The sequence below is a fragment of the Athene noctua genome, chromosome 17 (assembly GCF_965140245.1).
Source record: "Athene noctua chromosome 17, bAthNoc1.hap1.1, whole genome shotgun sequence".
Lineage (NCBI taxonomy): Eukaryota > Metazoa > Chordata > Aves > Strigiformes > Strigidae > Athene > Athene noctua.
Genome location: NC_134053.1, coordinates 8,853,308 through 8,875,668, shown reverse-complemented (window position 1 = coordinate 8,875,668; position 22,361 = coordinate 8,853,308). Strand labels below are relative to the sequence as shown.

The 22,361-nt window shown below is 41.2% G+C and overlaps 1 protein-coding gene across 3 annotated transcripts in view; it reads left to right on the top strand.

Moving 5' to 3' along the window:
* The window catches only part of ZDHHC8 (zDHHC palmitoyltransferase 8), a 121,430-nt gene that overhangs the window by 68,631 nt on the left and 30,438 nt on the right, over positions 1–22,361 (top strand). The gene's annotated exons all lie outside the window — the stretch shown is intronic.

Genomic DNA, 22,361 nt, shown 5'->3' with positions numbered 1-22,361 from the left:
AATATTAGCCTACAGCAGGAGTGTATTTTTCCAGCAGAAATTATTTTAGTTGCACAAGTGTGAAAAATGCTTTCTCTGTATTGCATTTTTGAAGATCCTTTTCTCACACTGTAATCTTTGTGTCTCTTCCTCTTATCTCCTGTGAGGTGTTTCAGTTCAAGCATTATGATTAAGTCAGAAGAGCATTCATCCTCTGAACAACATGAAGAATGCTTCAGTTACCTTCTTACCTGTATCTGTGGGATTAGACCATGAGCTCTAGCTGAAAACATCCCTGGCTGGCTGCTCATATGCACAGTCATTCTGGCCCAAGTTGCTTATATAAGTAAAAAAAACCTTCAATGTGATCTTGCGATGATACTTAGAAAAGTCGTAGGCACATTGGACATGCTAGAGTATTACTGGAGGAGCTCTTCTGATGCTTCTTTGTGCTTTTACTGTTTCTATTTGTCATGGCCTTGGTGCCTCTCACTTCTGGGTTTTTTTTAGTAGGAGCTTTGTTTCTGTGTTACGATACATTTGAGAATTCACTGCTTTTTCTCTCAGAATTTAAACTGGAGGGAGATTTTTAGTATTATTTTTGCAGAACAGATCTGAAATCTGAGCTGATCAGACTAATCTGATAAAATAGATTTTAGAATTAATCTAACACCAACCTGCTGCTCTGTAAAAACCATACATAAGCAGTATTTATTGTCTATAGCCACAAGAGGGGGGAAAAAAAGCCCACATGTAAGATAGCTGCATTCACCTACTGCAGCAGCAAGGATTTCCTAAGAACACTGAATGTGATAATCACAGTGCAGTATGTTAGCTTAAACTTGCTAATAAATGTTTGTGCACAAAGCCAGCCTCTCTGAGAAGGGAGAGATTGAGCTGAAAATCATCCCTGGAAACCTGAAGGATTTATAAGGTGAATAGGGAGAAGAGGAAGAAAAATACGATTTTCAGGCTGTAATGAAAGATGTCTTTGGAGGACACGTGCATGTGCAAGGAGCCTGAGGGAGGAAGTAAAAGATAGAAAATTCAACGTCTTTGAACACTGACAAATCACCTGGCTATGCTTAATGATCTGACAGCATCTTCTCACCAGCTGTATCAACATTAGGGGTATTCATCACTTTTATAGATTCATAGCATTAGGTAACACAACTTTCCTATCAACACATGGTTTTTCCTCCCTGGTGAGCTGAAGAACAGCTTCTTATGGTTACTTCAGTGGGGGAAGCACACAAACAAGCAGGTTGTACTCCAGATTATGTGATTATGTCTCAGAACCATTTTTGTCTGCCACAACGATTTGAAGCTTGAGACATTGATTCTAGAAATTGTTATATTGCTATTCATCATCAAAGGTTTGGTTAAAGGTTTCTTCTGATCAAAAAAGAGGGCCTTCACAACCCTCTTAGTGAAACTTAGCAGTGTCCACTTTCATTCAGTTTAGGAATGGCTGAACGTAATAAAACATATAAATGGAGATGTTTTCATAAAGATAGCATTTGTTTTGGAAAGCAGTGTTATCTTTATCATTTATTACTGGGAAGCAGCTATGTCATTACACTTCTTGGGAGACAGCCCTATACAGCTCCTGGATGGAACTGATTTTTAGAAAGCAATTTTATAAGAAGCATCATTCATCACACTGAGAGGCCTTGATGCTGCCAAAACTAATGGGTATACCCTTAACATCAGCAACCATATTGAAATAAGAATTTAGAAGTATTAGAGTCTTTTGGGTTTGGATTTCTTCATAATTAAAATGTTTTTGCGTGAGGGTATTGTTGATGGTGTCGGTGGTGATGGTAGTTACACTGGTCATTCACATGATTTGCCATACATGATAGCTTTTTGGACCAGGAAGGACTGTTCAGTGCTTATGGTGTTAAAGAAAATACTTCATGTATAAAGTGATGAGATTTTGTGGTCAACTAAAGAAAGTGTGGAAAGAGGGGGAGCAGGACTGGAAGAGGGGGGATTCCATTTGCAAATAACATAGAGGCCAGACCCTGCTGTTTACAGTATGGAGTTGCTCTTATATTCCTCTAACACAATGATGGTGAGAAGTCATTCAGAAGTGCATTCCGATTTGACCATGCTTATGATCTTTCTCATTTTCACTAAGTATATTTGCATATCTGAATTTCCCTAAGGATGACCTTCTAAGCAGAGTTTAAATTAAACTTTAACATTTGCCAGAATAAAAATGAACATTGTATAACTGATCACAAAAACTACAGTTTATGCTCGAGTGCAAAGAATCAAAGACGACTTTGGCATAACTAACGCAGTATCCTATGCAAATATTCATAGTTGAAAAGGATTTAATCCCTTTCCAAAGGACCAGCACAAATCTTTCAATGACACATAAGCCTGCTTTTGAGGGAGCAGGTGCTTAGCAAGCCCTGAGGATTCAGATTTCAAAACAATTTGTACTCTGCATTGACACATGCAGATATCTTAAAAACAAATTTTCAAACTCTTACTTGCTTATAAATTTGCTATAAATTCTATAGATTGTGAATTTTGCTGTAACTTACATGGTATGCAGAAATCATATAAGAGCAGGACTCTGATCATCTCAGTCTTGAACTGGACAGTATCAGCTTTAAGTTGGGACAGAACAAAGCTGTAATTGAGGATTGGCCAGGTCTCTTTGCCAAGCTGCTCATTTTGATCATTCATAGCAAGAGACCCTTATTTTGTAAAAACCCTTTCGTTGGTGAAGACAGCAGACAGGTTCTATTCTGTCCTCGGAGAGGGTGGCACAGTGCCAGTGTCAGCAGCCAGCAATCCAAAGTGTTGTGTTTAATCACAAGATTAATTTTTCCTTTTATTGGCTTTTCCTTTCAATATCACCAAGCATGACATGTTGTAAAACAGTAACACTAGTTGAACAAGGGTTGGCTAGCATCTCTAAGCCCCCTGGCTATGTTGATAGCAAAATGAACATTTGGCTTGATGTGCAGCCAATAGACTCCCAGGAAACCAAACTGGGAAAACACACTTGTCAATGAATGGGCCATGTGCCTGGTGAAGAATTAGAAAAGGGGAAGTAAGATGCACCTGGGTATAAGAGCTATGCTAAGCTCACATTCTTTTTTTTCTTACACATTTCAAGCATCTGCAGTTTCAATAGCATGTCAGATACCCAAGTTGTCAAGCTATAGATCCAATCCAATGTAATGTGGTTACATTAGGATGTATTTATTTTAGCCTTAGACTGGCCATATGCAAGTTAGTTTTTAAAAGGAGATGGCAGTAGATCCAGAGCAAGTTAAAGATTTGTACTCATAATACTGAGCACAGTGACTGAAAGAGGTTGTGCCTTGCACTGAATCATACAGGGAAAAACAACTTTTTTTTTTCAGAAGGATGATGCTAATTCAAAATTTTTTATCCTCAAGAGTCTTCAGCAGTGTCTGGCTGAGCACCCCTCGTGTGCTATGCCATCATGTAGAAGTCTGGTCATAGGTAGGAGTGCCTGTGGTGGAGAAAAAGGCAGATTTAGTCTGTCTGCTCCTGTATCTGCAAACATCCCTGTTCATTCATCTTTACTTAAGGGTCTTCTCTGGTCTTGGAATGAAGTTTAGCAGAGTTTGGTGTGAGTGAAACTCTCTGCTTGGCAAACTAGGATATGTGAGCCTCCCAAATCCTGCATTTTGAGTTTTAAAACTTAAATTAAGATACTCCCCTCTTTCTACAGTCTATATTATAACCTGTGGGTATTATGCTCCTAATGATCTGTGCTGCCAAAGACAGATAATAGAACTTTACTGTATATACAGGAAGATGTGTACCTTCAGGGCAATGTCCCTTTAAATAAAGATTTCTGTTTGTGGATTTGACTCGTTTTACTGATGGCTTCCGCATAAAGGCACAGATTGGCATGTACCATTTTCAACCAAAGTTGCGTTTTATTAGCTTTTCACAATCAATAGGTAGAGCAAACAATAATCAGTGAATCTATTGTACCAATAATATAACTGCTAAAAGATCAAGGACCACTGCATGGTACAGTCATACGCCTCTGCTAGTTTGTCAAGGCTGAGTTCACTTGGAAGCAAAGGCTTCAGATTGCTGCCTTGACTTGCAGTTGTTCTTAATGCCCAGTTTACAGGAGCTGCTCCTGTCAATTCTTTTTTTTTTTTTTTTTTTATTCCTAGCAATCCTTCTGCAATGAAACTGTTCTATGATTGATAATCTTCTGAAAAGATTTCAATAACTCAGAAGTAAAAATCCACAAATGGATCTCATGTGCTATGGTGCCCCTGTTGAATATCACTTTTTCAAATAGACACCATGTGGCAGCTCTCAAGGAAATGGCCCAATTTTTTGTTTCAAGGATTAAACTTTTAAGCCCCCGTTTCCAACCTCATGCCTGCTCTGTCAAGGAGCTGAGACTTGAGGGTGGGTGGATTAGGTATGGTTATGTGTTTATGTAAATATGAAGTATTGACAGTAAATTGCAGGAGGAGAGTGCAACCAAACAGCTGTCTTTGCAAACTTAGTATTTATTGCAGAGTTAAACAAATGCCTTATTGTTTAGAGCATTATTTGCCTTGGGCATTGGCTTATACAGTCTGGTTGGCTGAAAAGAATTTCCTAACTCCCTTTTCCACACAACAGAAGATTAAGTAGATAACAGCAACAATTGGCTGTTTTGATCTGGCCTTGACATATGTTCCAAGCATCTACTTCACGATCCAACTAAATTATTTTTCTCTATCATGGATACAGCACTTCACTCCTGCTTCACCATCACTGTCATTTATGCTCCATCAGGGACTTCTTTCTGAGCTTTCTTTCTGGTCAAAAGTGAACAATTTTTAAAGATTCCTGCTGCATAGCTTGCAAATTCTTTATGTGCAGGGAGTGTTCCTGACATGTTAATAGTATGCAAAGTCTTTCAGAGTAACAAAAAAGCTCCATTGAAGGAAACAAGTTCAAAGCAAAAGTTAGAGGAAGTGCATGAGGAAGCTTTAGTATTCTTGGTAGACAAAAGCCAAACCAATTTGTGATGCTACATGCTGATGGTAATGAAAGATGGAGAAAACTAACTACAGAATACTTCTGTGGAGAACTTTCCCCTGAAATTTCAGTGGCTGTTCTCATGCACCAACCATCCCACCGTCTGCTGGGAAGAGGTTTCTGATCAGCAAATATAAGTGGGTCACCTAAGTTTCCTGCATCTTGCCAGGCCCCCAGGCAACTCTAATCAAACCTTTTTCAAAATGCTTACTTGGTTTCTGAACAGAATTTTTCAGCTGCCATGGAGCACTGATTTAACTAGTTCAGTCTTTGGTGCAATTGTACATTGTAGGAAAAGCTGTGAAAGTCCTGCTTTCCTTTGCAGGTGCTGCTTTGTAGAAAGGGACATCTGGTACAGCAAGATGTTGCTGGCAGTGTTGCTGGCCATCTTCTCTAGAAAGCAAAGATTTGAGGGTGCTGTCTTCCCTTTTGACCAGGGCTGGTTCCAGCTGGTGCTCAGTTCCAGCTCTGCTGGCAGGTAGTTTTTTGATTCCCTGCACTTGGTACTACAATCCTGTTCATGTCAGATCTTTGTCCACAAGGAAGGAATGCACTAAGAGGAAAAACTGTCTTCCTCTGTGCTTAGGCAGAAGTTAGGCAGATCTGTTAGTCTGGTTTATATTATCAATGAATTTCAAAGCTCACATTGTAAATGTTGTGATTTGACTTAAATGTAAATACGGAATGGACCTGCAGCCTGACACAGTGGAGTTGCAACTACTGGTTGCAAAAGCTTTGAAGAGCTGGAATTCACAGCCACATTAAGACAGAGCATAACTGGGAGTATCTGGAAGCTGAGCTCTTATCTTCACTTGAGCCATTTTCTTCTCACACAGCTGTGGTGGTAGGAGATGAGGTTGTACTAAATGGTTATAATACCGACAGTGCTGTCTTACTTTATGCTTACTTAGTTCTTGTGTTGTGAGTATCTCAGCAGCCTGCAAACTGCAGGCACAGCCTCTTTCATTGTTTCAAACAGTGGTGTTTCAACAGGCAGACCACTCGGTGACGAAGAACTGTGGTAGATTATGAAGACTCTTCCACAGTGTGGAAGGTGCTGAGCAGCCTACTGGTAAAGTTGCTTCAGTTATTAAGCTTAAAATATTTAAGTGAACTGGGTAAATAGACTTCTGCATCTGCATTGCAGATTTGCACTGATCTAGTAGATCAGTGTTAGACTTGGCTGTGCTAATGCAGTTTTTCTACCAGACTGCAGTTAACTACCAAATACTGGCCAGAAGCATCCACCTGTAAGGTTGTATCCACTCTGCAGAAAGGGGATGCTTAAGGAGCAAAACATTTCAAAGGTCACTCTCACAGTCTAGCCTCTATTTGTGAGCAGTATTATACAGGAAAGTTCATGTAGCACTGGAGACGACTTGGCAAGAACTGATTGACTAAACTATGGCCAGTATGGAAACTGAAAATTAAGGGAAAGGTAAAGTAACACATTATTGTCATGCTGTATGGTTGCCTTTCACTGAATATACAGAAAATGCTATCATGAAAGACAAATGTAAAACATGTCTTTCCTGTTTACTAGAAAAAGGACCTGGTGCCTGCTGAAAAATCCAGAAATTTTGAACATTCAGAAGTTGCCAGAGAAATAATGAGCAAATGAATGTGTCCTTTCTGAAAATCTTTTTTGATCCAGCAGATGCGGTTTTTATTTTGCTTATTTGCCTTACTAACTTCTGTGGAGACACACTGGAGTTAGACTAGATGTCAAGCCAAACACAACTGTTTGTACTATTGTTTGCACACAAAGCAAGGTGTGGTGTTAGAAGTAGCTTTCAACACAAAAGCAAATGGCAAACAATAGATTTCACTAATACAAAGAAATGTTGTATTGGTTTGTTCAGCCAACAACTTTACTAATTAAAAAAAAAAAAAAAAAAGCCTGGACAAACCTCATCCTTTTCAATAGGGGTTATCCAACAAACCTTTCACATTTTTATCAGTCTGCAAATCATCTTGATGCAGCCAGTGATTCCTAAAATTTTAGATCATACGGTAACTGCTGGGCTCAAACTTGTTTGGGACCCACTAGCACAACCACATGGGATTGGCACTTTCACCATCTAACATGACTCTGTGAGGCAGCTGCAGATCATTTACTCTGTCTCCTGAGTCACAGTTTAGGAACCCTTAATCCAAAACGAATGCTGTAAATCGTCCCCTGTGGACCCAGCAAAGTCATCCAAGCTGAAGACGGATGGGAAATTACAACAATTTGCAAGAGAGATGTTCCAGACAGGTTCTGCTTTTCGTGATTTCTACTCCCAACTTGTGGAGGGGGAGCTGGATATTTAACTCTCTTGCAGACAACTGCTCGGAGCCTGTACGCAGTTTCCCGAACTCGGTGTGGTATGTGTGCATCATGGGGTGGTGGAAAAACAAGTCACACATTCTCTAGTCTGTCACCATGGGCTTTCTTCCTGTTTGAAGGGAACTGAGCACTTGAAGTTATTTTCTTTGTCACTGGTTGCGCTGTCGTAAATGAGCAACACAAGATTATATGTAATTTGAACAATTCAACGCCTGTGTGATTGTGAAGGCAAACATTCAGAGTAGAGTCAAGCATGTAGGAAACAAAATCCTGGTAGAAAGTTTCTTCTTGTCTTCTCCCCTCTTCTGCCCAGGCAGCATTTCTGCCAGATGTGCACACCCAGATTTACTTTTAAGATGGGCGCAGCTTTGTTGAAATGGTTTAACTACACCGATGCCGTGCTGTCCCTCACCCAGTAGGGAGAGCTGGTATAGAGGCTCCGGTGGGAGCACACTCTCTGGACAGACTCTTTTGCATTTTCTTGGTCTATTAAGATGTTCTGGATTCACTTTAACCCCTTCCTTGTCTTGCCGGCACAAACTGTGAATACTTTAAAAAACATTTCCAGTTCAAGGGTGGGTTCTGCTGTCTTGGCATCTGTTACTATTCAGAATGAGGATAATTGCATTTTCTTGTAGGCTGTGTTCACTGTATCTTTAGCATAACCATAGCATTCTCTCTAGACCTTTTTCCTCCCCAATATTCACAAAAAGTCCCTGGGAAACTAAAGCCATAGTTAGGTGAATTTAAGAGAACTAAGGAAGACTAAAGGAGCTGCTATGTATCAGTTACTAAAGACACAAAGCAGATGCATTTTCTCATCTTGCACAATTAAGACAACTAACATGGAGCTTTTGCTTTTCTTTTTAATAACGTTTTGAAGGAGGAAATGCTATTTTCTGGATAGCATTTGCAAGCACAGAGTTTTGCAATTCACAATACTAACAAGTCAAGTATTTATTAATTCAGCAAAGATGATTGCTTTTGTTCATAGCTGGAAAGGATTAATTCAAACCACAGCCTCCAGATGTCCCAGGCACTGTGGTTTGCCTTGAGATGTCATGGGGAGGGAGAAGAGAGTATATGATGCTTTAGAAAGTAAATACAGAGTTAAAGTGCCTGTATGGGCAACACTCCATTTTGAGGGAAAAGGCAGGATCCAAACAGTTTTTTGTTTAATTACAAAAAATCAAAGCACCATGAAAAGCAAACAGATTTGTTAACTTGTCAATTACTTGATTGCATATTGTAAAAAAACCCCAAACCTGTTGATATCCATGGTTAGTGTGGTTAATGTTGAACAGCAAATGTTGAAGAGCTGATAAAATGAGTGTCACTCATGCCTGAGGAGCAAGCAATGTAAAAGCCTCTTTTCCTAACTGTAAGGTATGGAAACGGGCCTGTAAGCATGTCAGAAAATTAGGTATAAATATTGCAAGTGCGAAGCTTTGGGAAGGGCTGCTGTAATAGAAGAGGATGAGCCCCACTCCACATCTGCATCTGCATGCCCAACCTGCAGCAGTGTAAATCTCTTCATTTAAGGATTTACTAGTCTGTTGCTGATAATCACCGATTTCATCCATTCTTTCAGTAATTCTGTGTCTACCGCTAGTTGGTGAACTTCTCTTGAGACTGGTTATAACACTTTCCAATTAATTTTTATTGACATATCTTTGTACTCTTTTAAAAGGAAAACTTCCCAACACTGCTGCTTAATGTTAAAGATGAAGTGTTCCCAGAATAAAAGATCTGCTGAATTGTGGAATATATAGGCAAACTGGTGAGAAAAATAACCCTTGACAAGGTCACTTACTCTAGCTACCTGACTATACGTCTTCAGGTAAATTTAAAAGAGCCTTTTTTTAGTCCAGTGAGTGAAAAAATATTATTTTTTGGTAGGATTCAAATTTGCATCCTGGAATTAAGACATGAAAAAGGGACTTTTTCAGTTCTGAAAAAAGAAATTGCTTCTCATGTTCACCAAAGGGCACTTCAGAGATTTAACTTCCCAGAACATGGTTAATTTTTACCATCTTATTGCCCTTTGGAGTCAAGTACGGTGTGCTCCATTTTGAGAAGTTATAAGTTTTCTTCGAAGTTTTATTCAGAATATGAATTGTAGCTCTGTGCCTAGATTTTCCAGTAGTCATGTTAAAAAAAAAAAAAAGACCCCTACCAAAAATTTTGACAGTGACAGAGACCAGGAAGATTGGACCTGTTTCTGTTAAGTAACAAATTTATAAAACCGCTTCAGAAAAGGACTGTAGTGACTAAGATACTCTGATTTCATTTTTATTATTTATTTTTCCCTCCTCAAATCAAAGGAGGCAAAACCACAGTTCTAACTTTGCAAGCTTTGCTTATGTCTCTGCGGCTATTCTTCAGTGATGTGCAGCTCCACACTTCCCCTAAACATTGTGGTAGACTGTCTGCTGTTGAAGAGGAATGTAAAGGGAAGTAAGGTATCCCAGAGTTAAAGACATTTTCTAGTGTAAGCCAAAACTAGTTTGCTTGTGGCATATGATTTTCAGGAAATATTTGAAGGAGGAAGGGCAAGAGGGATAAGAGGCTCATTCAGAAAAACTGAACAGTATTTTCATTACACTGTGACAACTGTTCAGCAAGAAGTAAATGTTCATATTTTTCTGAAAAGCAGAATGATGGTCCCTACTCTTTAAATTAAATCAAGGGGAAAAAAGCATGAATTATGAACTTTAGCAAAGTTCAGGAGCAAGTGGGTATTTAAAGAGTACGCATACTAATGCTGACTATTGCTATTGGAAGCAATGGTAGAACTCCACAGACAAAACATCCCACAGTTCAGATCTGTAGCCAAACCTCTTGCTTGAAAGTTTGGCCTGGAAATTTCTCAACAGTTAAATCATAAGATGCTTGACGCTTCTCATTCTGGTCCCAGCTGGGAATCTGGAAAGTGTAATGCTTAAACCGAATATTCACTTTGATTCTTGGAAATGGGAACAAGTTTCATCAAGAAACGGTTTCTTTTTTTTTTTTTTTTTTTTTTTTTCCTGAATTGGTTTGCCTGTTGCATATCGTTAGCAGATGGTGACACATATGCCATTTTCATAGTCTCTATTTTGGTACAGGAGCTGCTAATTGTCCCATTTTAACTCAGGAGTGTATTAAGCTTTGTTAATGCATCTTTGGGAGTTGTAATCCTGGTTTATGTTCCTGAATTAAAGCAACAGAGTTGGAAAGATTTTTAGTTCATCAGGCCCAAAGCATAATTACACCTTTTCTGATAACTTTGTGGTTCTTTCAAAAAACCACACCCCAACATCACAAAACCTGTAGGCTTTAAGTGAATACTGAGATATTAGTAGGGAAAACAGCTACCCTATGTCCACTGCAGTATGTGAGCACCGACTTTGCTGTCTTTAAAAATGATGGGGCTTGGGGTAGAGCAAATAATACACAAGTAAAGCAATGACACTTCCCCCTGCCATCAGGGCTGCTGGTGAGATCCCTGCCTTGCTGAACTTTAGAGTGGAATTGGCAAGAAACAAATCTGTATGCCACGCTGAATTCTACTTCCCTGTCTCTGTAATTAAGATGCTGTGGTCTCTTAGGATGTTTTCTAAGCAAAGTAATTTTGTTTTGTGTCAACCTGAATTGAATACCTATGCACCAAAACAAATATTGGAAGACTTCCTTTATATTTTGTCCAAGCTGACAGGAATATTTAGACATGAGATGGTGATGCTAGGTTTCATCATTTAAATAAAGAAATTACTGTTAATGTGACAGTCACTGTGGATTGTTTTGGGGTTTTATTGCTCCCCAAAAGCATTTTTGGTTTTGGTAAGTCCTGTAATAAGGTTTCACCTGCAGGAGAAGCTGCCTCCAGAAGCCTTTCATAATCCTGTTAGATGGTGAGCAGAGATGTTGCAGTTGTTGATGTGCAGGCAGGGGCGGCTTGGGACTAGGGTTTGGTTTGGTTTGTGCTGTGAAAATTGGAAATGCTTAATCTAAACCAAGGAGTCACAGCATTTAATAGTTTGAGAAGGCTGTGGTTGTGCTTCTCATACTTTAGTGGCTCTTTCTGGTATCTGTTGAGAGAGTGCATGGGGACAGCTGTGAATCTCCTGGATGTGTCACCTTTGCCTCTGAGCCTGGGACATCTGTCTGCAGATCTGCCCATGGGCTGCATGACCCATGGAGGCCCCTGAGAATGCCTTTGCGTTGGCACAGACCCACATTAAAGCTGCAGTATCACCGTGTTCCTCTGCTGCATGAGGACATGTATGTTGCTGCTCAGTCATTTAATTTAGCAACAGAATGATGGGAGGGAGAAAAGAGGAAATGGAACCTGAAAGTTATTCAGTTATTTCTTTGGGAGACTCAGGGAAAGGAGAATAGCTCCATAGAGGGAAAGAGAAGACAAATTTCTACTAGAGATGTTCAGGAAAAGGCTGTTCCCACCCTGCAGCTGCCTGGGGGTGTTCCTTCCCAAACCTAGAAAGGGGAATGAAGGTGATGATGTTACTAGGGAAGGGTGGAGATAATGAGAACAAGCTGAAGTTTGATGCGTTTCTGCGTTTGATGAATGCATTTAGTTCTGTAACATTTCCACTGGGCTAAGCAGTGTAATTTTGTTTTATTATTGTTATTGCACCCCGGGTTTTGTTTTGAGCTGCATACATCTCTTGTTTGTAATATAATCTTACACGTTTGCTTGTTGACTGGTGTGTCCCACTACCCTCTGCTGGAAGAAATGAGGATTTTTCAGCTGTGTCCTTGTGCCCTGAAATAGTCACAGTCCTCCAGCAGAAACGGGCTGTGAACTGGATTGAGAGGACCTCAGTTCTGCCCTGCTGTTGCTGGCATCCATCCTGCAGAGAAAAGACCTGGTGTATAAAATGCTGCTTGGTTTCAGAACAGGGCATGGTTAGGCGAGGTGGTACCCATGGGGTCTGTGATAGCAGGGTGCTGAATTGGAGGATATGTCCTGTTCTGTTTTATTACCTTGGCTACAGTTGTTAGGTCTGTTCCAGTTTATGAGTAAAGATGTTGCCAAAGTAGACTGAATCACTGATGATTCTCCTCTGATGTCCTGTCTCAAGAGGTGGCTGGTACCAGCTGGTGGCTTGCGAAGGGGTGAAAAGTCTCAAAGCAGGTGGCCACAGGGGCATGTTCTTCCCAAATGCCAAGTTTGTTTTATAGGTTGAAGCATGAAGGTCTCTTTCATTTTTCTTTTCTTAAAGAAAAATTTTCTTCAGCTGAAGTAATTTTTTTTTCACTCCCCGCTTAAAATATTAACATATTAGGGCCCCCTTATACCAGCTATGCAAATGTTCTTTTTCAGTGTAGTGAGAATAAGGTATGTAAATGTCACGCTCCCAGTTCAGGTTTCCATAAAACCCCTTTGGGACAATATTCCAGAGAGAAATAAAAGATGAGATTCTAAGAGAGGTTTTTGTTTTGTTATTATGTATTTGCCCAATACTTAATATATGAGAATGTTTATACTTTCTACCCTACCTTCTGTATCTGTTTGCAATAGAGGTACCTCTATCTCTTTGTTTTGTTCATCTCTTCTGTAAAATATGAAATCCTTAATTTTTCCAGTTCATACAGGGAAACCTTGCAATAGATGCAGTAATTTTGCTGCATATGTCTCTAGAAATCTTCAAACAAAAGAGTTCAAATTAGGACTGGCTTCCTTTCCCTGCATAAGCAAGCTAGTGCATAGATAAAGGAACTTGCGTAGCAGCTCTGAAGTGTGTTATTCAGGCCATGGACAGGTACTGTTTCCAGATTTCAAAGTCAGTACATGATCCAGACAAGTCTGCAAGAACCTCTGGTCTAAATTAGTTGTAAATTTCCTGAACAGCTCTCTCAAGTCATGGAAGATATTAAACTGCTATTACCAGCCTCACGGGATTTTCCTTTTCCTTCTTTGTACAAGTCTCAGCATTGCAAAGTCTCAGCCCCAGCACTGCAGAGAGCAGCAGGCAGATTTGTCAGAGCCTGCTGGATATCAGGGTACATGCCCTCCCCAAACACCTGAATTGTGGCAGCAGTGTCAGACCTCACCTGCAGCTGGATGGTCCTTCATGTCCTTCCAGCTCAGGCCATGCCACATCCCTGACAGGGCCAGCTGGCATCTCACTGCAGTTCATGTAGCAAGTGGTACACGTGGTAGAGAGAGAAGGTCCTCCAATAAAATATTCCCTACTAGTGTCCGCGACCCCAAGCAGCCCCTGCAGCTCTTTTCAGTGCAGAGTGTTAACAAGGCAGCTTGCTCTCTGATGCAGACACATGACGGGCACCCTGACACCCAGGCTGTCCAGGATTAAGCTCAGACACTGGGCTGTCTCTGCTGGTGTCCTCTGCTTTTCATCTTTCTCCCTTTTCTGCATTTTGGAAAGTACGTTATGGTACCCCATTCTCTGCTAATCCACTGAGGACATAATCACAGATTTCGGAACTCATATTGAACGTTTCTTATGCTTATTGGCTCATTGTTAATCTAAGTGGCACATACTTTAATCTAACAGATGCTGTCTTTTAGTTAAGTAATTTCCCCAGTAGCTGTAAAGGGATGGTATCTTGTGAAATTTAATTTCTTTCTACTGAGCTCATGTGGAAAAGGAGTATCTAAAAAGTCAAATTAACTTTTCAATAAGGTGATATATACCGTATCTTTTCACTGATGTCACCACCCCCCTCCTTATCTTGTATTTCTTTACCTGTTTCTCTCTCTCATCACACCATACTTATAATGAGCTACTTTGCTTCCACTACACCACTATGTCATGAATATCACACTGAATGTTTACTAGATGTGTTCTGCGAGTATGTGGTTGGGGAATATAGTGAGCAAAGTCTGTACAAATCCTTCTGTGCCAGTAGCTGGGATCACCTCAGGTGTGTCTGAATTAGGCAGCTGATAATTTGAATTTATTTTAAAAAGCAACTCTGTAGGAACAGCTCACCTCACGTTTTCTGCACTGCTGTTGGATTCATGAGTGTATTGGCAAGGGTGAGGACAATAGGAAAAACCCTGGAGAACAGCCTGCATTCAGGGAGGAGCTATCCTGTGCATTTTTTCCATCAGAGAAACATGGGATCTGGCAAATGCAATTCCATCTATCCAACAAAAACTTGGGTTACAGATTGCTGGAAGGTCATGAGGATCACTAGTGGTATAAAACCCAAATAAAACTCTGTCCTTCATTATTCAGGGCAATGGGACTCTGGTAGACTCAAGATGAGGGGCTGTCTCTTTTTAGCATTTCTATACTAGATGTGGTATTAACTGAATAATCCTGATGTTTACAGATTAGAAGCACAAGTTTGCATTTCACATGGTGTCTTCAAAAATGCAGAGAAAAACTCAGCTTGTGTAGCATGTGTATCCCTTTCAGCCACTGTGAAGTATCTTTTGACCTTCCTGGACACTGTGCTGGGCAGCTGAACTCTGTTGCTGGAAGTGGTGCTCACGGGAGCACAGACTGAGGGCAGTGCAGCCATGTGCATTGAGAACTCAGCTGTGTTATGAGTTATTGGTTCACACAGCATCTTTTGGAGGTAATTCTCTGATTTCCCATTTAGCAAGGTTTCTGTGGCTTGATAATTCCCTTATGTGAATTTTGGAACAGGCTGGAAGCCATTCAGCTGTTGCAGTACTGAGATGCTGGTGGCCAGCCATATGCAGACAGAACTGCAAAGGAATGTTACTGGGCAGCAGTTCCTTCTTTTTCTAACCAAATGGATTTAAAACTTTCAGTGTGACAGGGCAACTAGTATCTCTCCTGCTGTGGTTATTTTGCAGTGGCTTCTTACTGTCCTCTTCTATCATGACCAATACACTCGGCTTTCTTATTAGCTGTTGGAAAAAGTGAGATTTGGTTCCAGCTGCTCAGCATGGTATTGCTAAAAGGTTGGTGCATGTTTGAGAAGCCCTGGATTACACTTGCCTCTTCCAGCTTGCGTGGCATTTTAGGCTTTGCAAAGTCCAGGGCTGAGAAAGCAAACCCAGGAGCTTCACATAAGGGGCTTTGTCTCTGGATCTGTGCGCTCACTCTGTAGCCTGCACTCAAGAGTCCACCCCGATTTGCCTGTGCACTGGCAATCAGCTCCTTTCCATGAGGTGCCAGAGGGTTTATTGCTGCTCAGGGTGACTCTGTTTGCAGCCCATTAAATGCTTGAAGTGCCATCAAGACCTACTATCTTGCTTTGATGTGAGCATTAACCTTCTCCTAATAGAAAAATGTTATTGTGTACTCTGAAATCCAGCCTGTATATACCCTAGAATCAGTGTGCAATGAATGACTTCAATTTGAGGTGCAAATGAAAAACTGGTCATTTCAAGTGATGCTACACTGTTACAGCATAGTCTTTTACAAGTATATCAAACCAAAAGCTCTGTCCTGGGCTTTCTTGTATGTCAGTAAGTGGTCCTTAATTCACTGCAGGACAATGCAAATTTCTAAGCACTGTGTAGAGAAGGATTTTGCAGGTTTGATCTGTATTTGCAAACGAGCGCAGCCCCTGCCTGCCCAAGCCCTGCTGTTGTGAGCAACTGCATGCAGCGCCCAGCAGTAACTGATGTCTTTGCTACTTGTATGGTGCATGTACGGGTGCTCTACCAGGTTTCGGGGCTCCCGGCACCTACTGAGGATGCCAAGAGCATCTCTGCAAGCATGTGCGTTGTCTCCCGCACGATCCAGTCCTGTCTGCTCACCATGCACGTGATGGAAAGCCACATTGTTTGTGTGGCTCGTAAGCGTGTGTCCTGCCCGCAGGGTCAGTCTCTGCCTGTGCAATAGGTCTGGGATGCCTGGATGGCTTCTGAACTTGAGGATGATGATGATGATGGATATGTTTACCCCCATCGTTTCACTCATAATTGGTTATTGATATTCTTGTTCCTTCTCTGTATTTCTCCCACATCAATTCACATGACATTAGCGTCTTCTCTCACATACTTGGAGACAGTTTAAAGAGGTACGAAGGGAACATGCTCCAGAGCTTTCACGAAGCTTTGTGAAAAGGGTAGAGTATATTTTACTTCGGGGGTGATATATAGCTCAGATAAGACTTTTCACCAAGGACCATTATGTCTCCAGTTGACTTATTAATTGATTTAGCTCCTCTGATCTGTACATTGCCAGACATGAACCACTAGCCTTTGGACAGAGTCCAGGGTGTAATGGAAAGTTCACTGAAACCCCATCAGCTCTTGTTAAACCTGAGTGAATTTCAGCCCAGCACATTTCTTGTGAATAATTAAACACAGTTACGCAGGAGATGGATTTGAATCTCTGCCTCTAGTGTTCAGCTATATTTCAAATTAGGAAGAGGCTCATGCAATTCATAAGAGTTTTGGTGGGGGAAGTTGGGGGGATTTTTTGTCTCTTGTGATGGGTTACTGCACCTGGAAACCCAGGGTAGATGTTTTGGTATCTCCCACTTACCACCAGCATGAGCTGTTCCATGTAGCACTCTGCTCTCATCAGTTTCTGTTTTTCAGTAGTAAATTCTCCAGTATTTACTTCTCCTTTTCCCATTTTTATGTAACACTCGGATTTGTTATCCTTTACTTTGATATCACTTTCTATCAGTACAACTGCTGTACTCACAGTGAGGGTGTACTGCTATGGCAACAATATATTATCTGCAGTCTTGCCAATGAGTAAGATATGGTGCAAAAATTAGTTCATTTATCAAAATCTGATGTGGCAGAGCTGAGCAAAGGATGTGGCTTATGCTGAACCTCCTGCTATTTTCACAAGACCTGCCGTTTTGTTTCATGTTGGTTATGACACTCAGATTCATTCTCTCCTGACTGTTTCTAGTGATGCCTTGTTAAACCTGCAGATGTCTTAACACCTCAGAAAATATTTTTAGATGTACAACAATCTCCAAGCTATCTTTGGTAGTGACAAAAAATGGCAAATGAACTTTCTCTTTTTTCTTCTGTTACTATTCCAGAAAGGTACTTTTCTGTGATTGCAAGGTAGGAAAGAGCATATAAATGGAAAAATCTCACCCAGACTGGGATATGTGAGAAAAGTGTTAGATTTTCACTTCTAAAGACTAGGAGATCTCTGCCCTTCTCTGCTCTGTCATACAGACTGGGCGATGTACCGCGTTCAGGGTGCTGTCTTGCACTTTCTCTGTCCTACATACACACTGGTGGAATGGGCTCTAAGGTACAATGTTTACAACTCATTCCAAATTCTAAAATGTGGGTGTTCAGAATCAGTCAGTTGATAGCCCTTTCATTTATGGTCCAGCTGGTACGGTGCTGGATTTGGAGGACTTTCACCTCTGTGTACCTGTCTCTTCTCTGACATATCATCTCAGCCATCCAGACTGTTGTGCCTTTCAGGGTAGGACAGCTTTTGGGCAGCCCAGGATGCTGGGTCCAGCTCCCAGGGTTGCTGCATTTCAGGGTAATGTTAGAAATGTTAAATCTTTGTTAGATCTGGTGCTGATTAGAAATTATTTACATGGATTTTACAGTACCCAAACGGGTACGTGTTCTTAACAGTCAGGGTTTGGCTAGAAGCTGGTGGAGAGGAATCAAATGAGGACAGGCTGCTGTAAACTTATGGACACAGTTTGAAAGTTTTCAGTGAAATTAGTACCAGTGCTTAGTCAAATTATGTTTGCTTGTTGACCCCTCTTATCTAATTAGTCCCTACTTCACTGAGCTGCTTCTACTTGCGTGCCCTGAATCAGCTATTTCATGTTACTGTTTTAACACTCTAATGGTGGACGAATTTGATTCAAGTTAAGAGATGCTTTCTTTTCCATGTTATAAACCCATGCCTTGTGATTTGTGCAGAAATAAATTGTTTTGTTGCATATCAGCCATCTGTTTGAGACCGAGGGGAAGGATGTGTGGTAGTCTCAGATCAAATATTAGGTGCAGCTGAGCAGCCAAATAGACAGTCCTCAGGGTCTTCTTATTTGGTGTGGGTAAATATCCAAAGTTTGGGTGCCTGTCTGTACTCCTGAGGTGCACACATCTCTGTGTACTACATAAGCACATTTCACTGTCTTTCTGTTAGAAAGAGAAGGGTTATAGCCTCCTGCTCCATGTTCTGCTCCTCATCTCTGGCCTTCAGGCACCCAGCACCCCGAGGGAGTCTGTGCACACACGTGCTTGATGTGCTCCAAGCAGAATGTAAAATGAACCACTGGCCTTGTTCCCTAGGTAAATCACAGACACATCCTCCCACAGCAGCCCGTGAGCAGAAGTTGTACGCCTCACCCCTGCCCAGTTCAGGAGAGGCTGGTGGGTGCCTGGAGCTGGGTTCCAGGGAAGTGAACACCAGGGCCACCACCCTGGCCCTAACAGAGACACTGAGATCTGCAAAATGACAGGTGATCCCTTCCCCGCTGTGGTGGGGAAGATGGTCTGTCAGTAGTTCACATCTCATTGGCAAAAGGCCTCACTGGGGCGGAGGAGGGAAGCAGATGGCTTTCAGTCACTCTGCAAACTAATGTCAGAGCCAAGACTAAAACCCACTTCTTGAAATCCCGGGCTTCATTCTCTATGGCCTACTGCCTCTTCAAGCATGTGAAAGGTTTTAATGAAAACCATCAAATCTTAATTTAGAGCAGGATTCAAGAAAAAAATGCCCTATTCAATTATTTAATTATAGGTGAACTATAATTATAAGATGCAAACATGTCTTGCTACAAAGTACCAAGCCAAAAACCAGAAAGGATTATTTGTTGTTTAGTTTAGCAGGGGAAGGCAGCTGATGATGCATAAGTCTATCTGACACCTAGCAAGTTGTGTCATCCTATTTGTTAATCTTTTTAACTCTCCATTTTATTAGGATAGGGTTTCAAGAGTAAATAGGATAAACGAGATTAAATCTGTCATCCTGAATTACTCTCCTCTGAGTTATGAGCAGAATCACTCTGTGTCAGAGAAGTATAATTATAAGGAAAATGCTGCCTGTGTAATTGTGTGCTTCGTTCAGAAAGAATTTGAGATCCATAATTATCTCTAGTATGCCATGGTGGCGTGTGCTGGCTCTTAATTTCTACAGTAAACAAAACCGTTGAAGGTTTCTCTCTGGAGCAGATCTTAATGTAGCATAGCTGATACCCGCAACAGTAGCAATATTATCCTTCAGGTCTCCTGGTTCAAGTGAGGGATCCAAACTAACTTGGAATAGAGCACCCATCGTACATTTGTTTTCACAATAACCTTGAGTTTAAACGTTGATTGTGGAGTGAGGAATAATGGCCATGGGGAATGGAGAGTCTTCTGAGCTGTAGATATGCCAAGTGAGGCATGTCTAGCTGTTTATGCAAAAATCAAGACACAGCACATCTGGTGCCGTGTTCCATCACTTAACTTTTTGGTTGTCCAAGAATATTGCCTTGAATTTCTGCAGCGACAGTGATTCTGCAGGTACTCCAGCAAACACAACAGGTGCAGCTTTCTTTGACAATAATTAAGCTGTAATAGAAAAGCTCTGGCTTAGGATTTGGTGGTTTTACTCCCAGATATCAGTGCACATCAGAAATCTGGGGTTTAGTGTTTCTCTCAGAAGAATCTGGTGGTGGTGCTCCATTAGGGGATTATACGATGCTATTGGCTCTCCTTAATTTATATGACACAATACAATTTGTGGTACCCTTCATGCTATGTAATTCCTCTGTGAGGTGAGTTGAAGACACGAGACTGTAGCGTCTTGACATTTTGGGTTCACTGAACAAAGAAGGCTTTGAATCCATGTGAGGTTTATCTAGATATGTAACAACTTCTGTTAGAAAAAGCAGCTGAAAAGTTCAGCTAGGTTTGTCCCAGATCTCCTGGAGAGAAGAAGATATGCACAAAGTAAAAAGAAACTCACTACAGGTCGTGCTCAGATATTTCTTGAGGCAGAGAGCGCAGAGGGTCAGAAGCCAGACTTTTGCATGATGGATTAGTGATAAAACCACCTGCCAGACTTGGATTAGAATTTCTGTTACTTTGCCTAAAACTGTGTGTGCATTAGGGGAGAGAGATAGGGAGGATGCATCATTGTTGGGAATCCTAGTAGCAATTTTATTCTCTTTTTCAGACCTTTTTACAGTTATGAGCCAGGACTTGGCTCTCCCCATCTGTTTCTATCGGTCAGTCTAGTTTACAAATGAGGCCCCTTTTGTCCCATCTAATTTTATGTAATCTGTGATTCTGCATAAAGATTCTGGGAGGAAAAAATGGAAGGACTGTGAACAGACCTTCTGGCTAATATGCACAATGACTCACTCTATCCTTTATTTCAACTTCCGTGATGTATTTTCAGATACACTATTTACCCATTAAATGAGCTGTTCAGTTTAGCTAGCTAAAATTTTTCCTAGTAAATTGATGTATTTGTTGGGAACATGACAAAGTAAATCACAAATGAGAACGTTAACAAATGCTTACATTAATCATCTGAGACAGTCTCTCTCATTATAATCTTGTTCTGAGTAACTAGTTATCTGTAAGAAGGGGTTTCCTGTCCCTTGATTTGCCAACTTACTTGACTTTACTGCCAAGGAAATCTCTCCTCCATGCTTGAAAAGCAGTGGGTAACTTCATAATCTTTCTCTGTGTAGGCAGTTTCTTCATGGGAAGAAATTAAGTCAGTCATGCCCATTACTGAATCTAATTTTACTATAATTTAGAGGGAAGAACCCTTCCCTGTGTAGAATTCATTCTATAACTGCTTATTTCAGGATTTCTTTTGCTCTCCGCCAAAGGATCTGGCAGAAACTGTTGTTAGTGACAGACCTGCAGCTTGCTTGGCAAGGTCACTGCGGCACATTTCATGGCAAGTGAGAAACTTCTGTCTTGCCTTGGTTTTCAGTCATCGGCAGCTGCTTTGAGGAAAACTGAGCGTGGCAGCAAGTCAGTATGGCCTTGCTGCATCTTGAAATTCCAGTTCCTGGGAAGCATAAGGGTTTTAGGGTATCTCATAGAGTCAAGCTGTCTTCAGCTGGGTCTATCTGAGCTAGTTAATCTCCATCGCCTTTCTCTTCTACAAGATCTGCTCTTTACCCAAGCTTCATGACCACCTGGATGAGATCCCAAATGTAAGAGAAACACAGAGAAATGCAGCTCTCCTCCCCTGAACTCTCAGCCCTTTCCTATTCTCTTAATAGGTGTTCATCTCCTGGGCCTCTCCCTACTTGGACCAGTCCCAGGGGAAACCCCGTGCTTCTGCTCCCACTCTGTGGGCTATAGCAAAGAGTGCTTACTCAGGTGAGATTTATTTTTTCCTTCTTCCCTAGCCAGTCTGGAGGTTTGGCCTCAGCCACAGACATATCTTGCTCTCGGCTTTACAGTTCATTCACCTGGATAGGATTTGTCCATCTTTCACTTGCTCTGGGCCAGCCTGATGGAAGCACACACAAGGAAACGTCCCTTTTAAAAGCAGTTTGCAGCAGTGCAATGTTAAAAGCCAGGCTGTGAAGAGAAGGGGAGTGCAAAACAATCTCTTGCTGCCTGCTCACAAAGAAATGGGAGGAGAAAAGGTGGTGCCCTTCTAATGCTGGCCACAAGAGCATGTTTAACAGTGTCCTTTCAAGGTCAATAATGCCATTCTCGGCTGTTCAAAACAGCATATCAGTAGCAAAACCAGTGAGAATTAGATTTGGGAGAAGGCTGTTTGTTTGTTGTTTTTACTTTCTCTCCACAGGCTTCAGCCTGGCAGACAACCAGATTCAACCGTAGATGTAATTCAGGCAAAATACAATCCAGAAAATGTGGGCCAATATATGATTTATGCTAATGGCAGCAAGGTATTGCTGCTGAATGGCTGTCTGCTTAGCACCTTTGGAGGAGTCCCTGCCTGTCAAGGCAAGTGGAAATCTCTAAGGAGCCACTCAGTCAGGGGTCTTACTTTTTTTAAAGATATTTTTTTGTCCCACATTTTTCATTATTTATATTTGCAAGATTCATGAGATTGATCAGATTTTTCCCCTCAGCAACCCTGTAACACCGAACCTCTTTATGTAGAACAGAGAAGTAGATTTG